Here is a 7,871-nt window from a genome sequence, read left to right on the forward strand (position 1 = left end):
TGGTACTCCACATCTACGTCAGTGTTGTACTCACGAGTGTAGTTGTGGAGTACACAGCAAGCCTTACTGTTGTGAATTCCGTTCTCGGACTCCCTCCTGTGGTCATGAATGGTACTTTGGTTAGTTCTGCTCTTGGACTCCCTCTGGTGGCTTTGAGCGGAACTGCTGGTCACTGAGGTTGGCTTTGTCAGCTGCTCTCGTTTATTGCTATGTTGGCTTCCCTATTTAACTCCACTCAGATCGTTACTTGATGCCAGCTGTCAATGTTTCAGTATTGGTTCAGATCTCTCTTGGACTTCTCTGAGGACCTGTCTACTCCAGCAGAAGCTAAGTCTTTGCTAGTTCATTTGTTGTTACTGCTTCCTGAATATATTTCTTAGTACTGCTAATTTCTTGTCCAGCTTGCTATCATGATATTCCCTTGCTAGCTGGAAGCTAGTTTTTTGTAGTCTTTTGTGCTGACCGCATAGTTCCCTTTTCTATCCTCTGACTATTTTAGTGAAGTCTGGCCTCCCTTTGCTAAAACCTGTTTCATTCCTGTGTTTGTGACTTTCCTCTTAACTCACAGTCAATATATGTGGGGGGCTGCTTTTACCTTTGGGGAATTTCTCTGAGGCAAGGTAAGGCTTCTATTTCTATCTTTAGGGGTAGTTAGCTCTTAGGCTGTGAAGAGGCGTCTAGGGAGAGTTAGGTACGCTCCACGGCTATTTCTAGTGTGTGCGATTAGGAGTAGGGTTTGCGGTCAGCAGAGTTCCCACTTCCCAGAGCTTGTTCCGATTACTAGTTTACTCATCAGGTCATTCCGGGTGCTCCTAACCACCAGGTCCATAACACCTTACACAGTGTCAACGGTGTCAGTATCCAGCTGGATGGGTGTGTGAAAGATCCTCCACTGACTAGTCATGATCCCAAAGGTGCATTCCACATATCTGCATGCACGACTCAGCCGATAATTAAAAATCCTTCGCCGGGCATTCAGTCCCCTTCGTGGGTATGGGCGCAGCAGGGTTGTCATTAAGGGAACCGCCTCATCCGATACCATCACAAAGGGCACTGGATGTGTGGAACCCGGCAAAGGTCTTGGGGCTGGGAGCGTTCCGCCATCTTGAAGAATTTGCATCCCAATCTGTGACGTTCGCAACACCCGAGAATCCCCAGTACTACCATAGGCACCAACATCAATGGCAACAAATTTGTAATGGGCATCAGCCACCGCCATCAGGACCACTGAAAAATACTTCTTATAATTAAAGAAGCGTGATCCTGATTGTGGTGGCTTCAGCACTCTCACATGTTTACCATCGACTGCACCTATGCAGTTTGGGAAATTGGTCACAGACTGAAAGCCTGCTGCAACCTGCAGCCAAGTCTCCTCGGTTGGGGAAGGCATCACCACGGGCTGCAACTTCTGCCAGATGACGGTACATGTGCACCTCACAATTTTAGAGATGGTGGATTTACCAACCCTAAATTGGAGGTGCAGGGATGTATAGCTCTCTCCTGTGGCCAAAAATCTGCAAAGAAACAAAAATGAAATGTCACACAAAAATACAATGAAACATGTCAGCAGTTATGGGCGCTATTATATGCGTCCAGCACCTTTCATGCTTTATCTAAAGCATTCTATAATGCTGCCCATAGCAACCCGGCACTACACAAAGGGTATCAATAAATAAACCGCCAGTCACATCAGATTGGACTTGCTGGTCCGTGTACAGCCACTCCAATGTTTAGCCAACGACGCCGCCCTCCTGCTTGCTTTAATGCACTAATCCGGCCTGTTGAGGGCAGAAGTCCTGCAGTGAGCGAAGGCAAGGAAAGGTGAGAGGCCCAGCGCATGCACATCTGCACACTTAGCTCTATCCTCATCAGGACAATAAAGTACGTCTGCGCAGAAGAGTGGTATCGCAAGAAGGGAGGCGCACAACCTGGACACAGCAAGATGGGATAACATTACACGATAGCACCCCACACACGGGTATGATCTCTCTCCACTGACCCAGGGCCTTCATTATAGAATGCTGTAGATCAGGCATAAAATACAGTGGGCACATGTGCTAGCAAGCAAAAATGGTTACAGTTTCCTGGTGTGTTTTAAACATTATATATACGGTACCGTAAAACACAGTACCAGAGATATCCATGTCCATGTGTGTGTGCGGCCCATGTGCTGAATCCTTCCTACACGGATGGCTAGCAGGGATCAAAGCAATACAGTAAGCGCAGTTAGTGGCGGCAGGTGATGAAGACAAATCCCATTCTTCCCGGATGGCGCTGAAATCATGCAGAGCAGGGAAGAATGATGACAGCATCTTCATCACCTGCCACCAGGGAACAGCGCTTCCTGTAGCACTTCTTCACCAGTGCAATGCGTGTCACACAGAGGACATTTTTATGTTTGTTCTCCATGTGCACGTGTGCGGGACACTTTGTTGAACATGCAAATGGAAAAAAAGGGCATGTCCGCGTGTTTTGCCCGCAGTCATACGGCAGACGAAAACGCGCTGACATGTCCATAGATGACTGTGTCTAAGTTTGTCAGTGTGTCCGGGACATGTGAAAACTTTCATCACACATACCGGACACACTGACATGTGAAATAGCCCTAATGACATCCAACCCAAAAATTAGTTACTTACCGCAAGGTGATGAGCAGCCTTTCCTCAGCAGAGATGGCCTTCCTCATAAAAGTGTCATGCAGCGTGAGATGGGGCGAAACTATTGGCAGAAGTCGGTCAAACGCCAGGATGGGTAGACGGCAGAATGATATGAACTTTTCAGGGTATCTGAAAATGAAAAAAGAAAACAAATGCTTAAATAAAATATAACATTTGTGGACAAAAAATATTTGTGTTTTCATGTATTTCAACTTACTTCCTCAAATCATTGTAAAGGACATAAAAGTGGCCCTTTTGTGGACGTTCGGTGACAAGCGGGTGCACCCAGAGTCTTTTCCGCTGACGTCTTCTCTCCTGCTGCTGCTGCCTCTAAAATAAAAACAAATATACAGTGGGGCAAAAAAGTATTTAGTCATTCAGCAATAGTGCAAGTTCCACCACTTAAAAAGATGAGAGGCGTCTGTAATTTACATCATAGGTAGACCTCAACTATGGGAGACAAACTGAGAAAAAAAAATCCAGAAAATCACATTGTCTGTTTTTTTATCATTTTATTTGCATATTATGGTGGAAAATAAGTATTTGGTCAGAAACAAAATTTCATCTCAATACTTTGTAATATATCCTTTGTTGGCAATGACAGAGGTCAAACGTTTTCTGTAAGTCTTCAAAAGGTTGCCACACACTGTTGTTGGTATGTTGGCCCATTCCTCCATGCAGATCTCCTCTAGAGCAGTGATGTTTTTAGCTTTTCGCTTGGCAACACGGACTTTCAACTCCCTCCAAAGGTTTTCTATAGGGTTGAGATCTGGAGACTGGCTAGGCCACTCCAAGACCTTGAAATGCTTCTTACGAAGCCACTCCTTCGTTGCCCTGGCAGTGTGCTTTGGATCATTGTCATGTTGAAAGACCCAGCCACGTTTCATCTTCAATGCCCTTGCTGATGGAAGGAGGTTTGCACTCAAAATCTCACGATACATGGCCCCATTCATTCTTTCATGTACCCGGATCAGTCGTCCTGGCCCCTTTGCAGAGAAACAGCCCCAAAGCTGTTTGCTTTACAGAAGGTATGGTGGTTGATGGATGCAACTCAGTATTCTTTTTCCTCCAAACACGACAAGTTGTGTTTCTACCAAACAGTTCCAGTTTGGTTTCATCAGACCATAGGACATTCTCCCAAAACTCCTCTGGATCATCCAAATGCTCTCTAGCAAACTTCAGACGGGCCCGGACATGTACTGGCTTAAGCAGTGGGACACGTCTGGCACTGCAGGATCTGAGTCCATGGTGGCGTAGTGTGTTACTTATGGTAGGCCTTGTTACATTGGTCCCAGCTCTCTGCAGTTCATTCACTAGGTCCCCCCGCGTGGTTCTGGGATTTTTGCTCACCGTTCTTGTGATCATTTTGACCCCACGGGGTGGGATTTTGCGTGGAGCCCCAGATCGAGGGAGATTATCAGTGGTCTGGAATGTCTTCCATTTTCTAATTATTGCTCCCACTGTTGATTTCTTCACTCCAAGCTGGTTGGCTATTGCAGATTCAGTCTTCCCAGCCTGGTGCAGGGCTACAATTTTGTTTCTGGTGTCCTTTGACAGCTCTTTGGTCCACCATAGTTGAGTTTGGAGTCAGACTGTTTGAGGGTGTGCACAGGTGTCTTTTTATACTGATAACAAGTTTAAACAGGTGCCATTACTACAGGTAATGAGTGGAGGAAAGAGGAGACTCTTAAAGAAGAAGTTACAGGTCTGTGAGAGTCAGAAATCTTGATTGTTTGTTTCTGACCAAATACTTATTTTCCACCATAATATGCAAATAAAATGATAAAAAAACAGACAATGTGATTTTCTGGATTTTTTTTTCTCAGTTTGTCTCCCATAGTTGAGGTCTACCTATGATGTAAATTACAGACGCCTCTCATCTTTTTAAGTGGTGGAACTTGCACTATTGCTGAATTACTAAATACTTTTTTGCCCCACTGTATATATTTTTTAGAACAGAACACTGTGAAAAAACAAAAAACAAAAAACGTTATAGCTTACCTGCTGTCTATGATTATTCAATATTTGCAGCAGCAACCCCAGCATAAGTATACGGTGTGGCCTGCGGAGCTGTATCTGCGGCATGCTGTTGGTTGCTTCCACTCATTATGATGTTTTCACAACATGGAGGATGAAAGAAGAAGGGGTTGGACAAGGAAATGACATCATTTCTTTTTTTTTTTTTTTGTTACTGAAGTTTGTCAAGTTTCAAAAGCTTTATTTATGTCAAAAACGCAGACAATCTGCTTAAAAAACCGCACTGAAAACCGCACTAAATAACGCACCAAAAACGCACCTGCGTTTTCTGCCAAGAGCTGCGGATTTAGTGCAGAAAAATCCGCAGGGAAATCTGCAAAGTGTGCACATAGCCTTAGGATCGTATGCTGGGTGAAGGCAGTCATTCCATGTTATTCAGCTCCCTTCGAGTCCGACTGACATTCATCATAAATGGACTCAGGAGAATGGAGGATGGACAAAGAACAAATTCTAATGTCTTAATATGACATTAACATATCTAAAGATCTTATGAATTCCATCTTTTCCTTCTTGGTATTGCAATTTCAATGTTGAGGAGTGATATATATATATATATATATATATATATATATATATATATATATATATATATATACTGTATATAAAAATAAAGAACAAAAAAAGAAGAAATATCATTTCAATAAATACATTTATTTATGTAAAAAAAAGTACAAATATTAGGTATCACCTGTTGTCGCAGGTCTCGACCTACTCTCTGATGAGTCCACTGTAGAGATGACGTCACGGCACCGGAGAGTTAAGACACAATACACCAGGGCTGTATCTGAAGTATCTCTAGTCTTTAATAAGCTTACACACACTTTTTATGCATTGTTGTGTTGGAGGCGGATTCTCCATGTATTGGCTAAGCGTCGGAGTGTATTACTCCCTTGCCTCCCTACGGTTTCGCAAACACATTTTTACACAGTACATTATTCGTTATTTTACCAAGGACATTCCCTGCTACAATTAGTTCTTAGGAATCAGCGATAACAGCACAATGAAGAATAGTGAATTATGTCTTGTTTTTCTGACCTCTAATAACATTTATACAAAATGGAGGCAAGCAAAATAAAATGGATCCTGCTCTAACACACCGCAGCCAGAATGTCTGGACCTATAAAACTGTCCCACTAGCCACTTTCTGACATTGAACGTACTATCCCGTCGAGGTGGGGTGGGCCCGTATGACCACAGACGGGATAGTACGTCCAGCGTGATCGGCGGCGCTCACGGGGGGAGCGCGGCCGATAGCGGCCGGGTGTCAGCTGACTATCGCAGCTGACATCCGGCACTATGTGCCAGGAGCTGTCACGGACCGCCCCCTGCACATTAACCCCCGGCACACCGCGATCAAACATGATCGCGGTGTGCCGGCGGTACAGGGAGGCATCACGCAGGGAGGGGGCTCCCTGCGGGCTTCCCTGAGACCCCCGGAGCAACACGAGGGTCTCTTACCTCCTCCTCGCTGCAGGTGCCCGGATCCAAGATGGCCGCAGCATCCGGGTCCTGCAGGGAGGGAGGTGGCTTACCGAGTGCCTGCTCAGAGCAGGCGCTTGGTAAGCCTGCAGTGCTGTAAGTGAGATCGGTGATCTGACAGAGTGCTGTGCAAACTGTCAGATCACCGATCTGTGATGTCCCCCCTGGGACAAAGTAAAAAAAAAAAAAATTCCACATGTGTAAAAAAAAAATTTTAAAAAAATTCCTAAATAAAGAAAAAAAAAAAAATTATTCCCATAAATTCATTTCTTTATCTAAATAAAAAAAAACAAAAAAAAATAAAAGTACAGATATTTAGTATCGCCGCGTCCGTAACGACCCCACCTATAAAACTATATCACTAGTTAACCCCTTCAGTGAACACCGTAGGAAAAAAAAAACGAGGCAAAAAACAACGCTTTATTCTCATACCGCCGAACAAAAAGTGGAATAACACGCGATCAAAAAGACGGATATAAATAACCATGGTACCGCTGAAAACATCATCTTGTCCCGCAAAAAACAAGCCACCATACAGCATCATCAAAGAAAAAATAAAAAAGTTATAGTCCTCAGAATAAAGCGATGCCAAAATAATTATTTATTCTATAAAATAGTTTTTATCGTATAAAAGCGCCAAAACATAAAAAAAATATAAATGAGGAATCGCTGTAATCGTACTGACCTGAAGAATAAAACTGCTTTATCAATTTTACCAAACGTGGAACAGTATAAACGCCTCCCCCAAAAGAAATTCATGAATAGCTGGTTTTTGTCATTCTGCCTCACAAAAATCGAAATAAAAAGCGATCAAAAACTGTCACGTGTCCGAATATGTTACCAATAAAAACATCAACTCGTCCCGCAAAAAACAAGACCTCACATGAATCTGTGGACCAAAATATGGAAAAATTATAGGTCTCAAAATGTGGAGACGCAAAAACTTTTTTGATAAAAAAGCGTCTTTTAGTGTGTGACGGCTGCCAATCATAAAAATCCGCTATAAAAAATGCTATAAAAGTAAATCAAACCCCCCTTCATCACCCCCTTAGTTAGGGAAAAATAATAAAGTTAAAAAAATGTATTTATTTCCATTTTCCCATTAGGGCTAGGGTTAGGGTTAGGGCTAGGGTTAGGGCTAGGGTTAGGGCTAGGGTTAGGGCTAGGGTTAGGGTTGGGGCTAGGGTTGGAGCTAAAGTTAGGGTTAGGGTTGGGGCTAAAGTTAGGGTTAGGGTTGGGGCTAGGGTTAGGGTTAGGGCTAGGGTTAGGGCTAGCGTTAGGGCTAGGGTAAGGGTTGGGGCTAGGGTTGGAGCTAAAGTTAGGGTTAGGGTTGGGGCTAAAGTTAGGGTTAGGGTTGGGGCTAAAGTTAGGTTTAGGGTTTGGATTACATTTACGATTGGGATTAGGGTTGGGATTAGAGTTAGGGGTGTGTCAGGGCTAGGGGTGTGGTTAGGGTTACCATTGGGATTAGGATTAGGGGTTTGTTTGGATTAGGGTTTCAGTTAGAATTGGGGAGTTTCCACTGTTTAGGCACATCAGGGGCTCTCCAAACGCGACATGGCGTCCGATCTCAATTCCAGCCAATTCTGCATTGAAAAAGTAAAACAGTGCTCCTTCCCTTCCGAGCTTTCCCGTGCGCCCAAACAGGGGTTTACCCCAACACATGGGGCATCAGCGTACTCGGGAAAAATTGGACAA

The 7,871-nt window shown here is 43.9% G+C and overlaps 1 long non-coding RNA gene across 1 annotated transcript; it reads right to left on the minus strand.

The window, feature by feature from the left end:
- Nucleotides 1-1,392: 1,392 nt before the first annotated feature.
- Nucleotides 1,393-4,827, minus strand: LOC143781319 (uncharacterized). The gene is made up of 3 exons (XR_013216656.1): nt 4,659-4,827; nt 2,640-2,987; nt 1,393-1,514 (listed from the first exon to the last, which is right to left on the minus strand). It is a non-coding gene; the product is annotated as an uncharacterized LOC143781319 (long non-coding RNA).
- Between the last annotated feature and the right edge of the window lie 3,044 nt (nt 4,828-7,871).

Source organism: Ranitomeya variabilis, chromosome 6 (assembly GCF_051348905.1).
Source record: "Ranitomeya variabilis isolate aRanVar5 chromosome 6, aRanVar5.hap1, whole genome shotgun sequence".
Taxonomy (NCBI): domain Eukaryota; kingdom Metazoa; phylum Chordata; class Amphibia; order Anura; family Dendrobatidae; genus Ranitomeya; species Ranitomeya variabilis.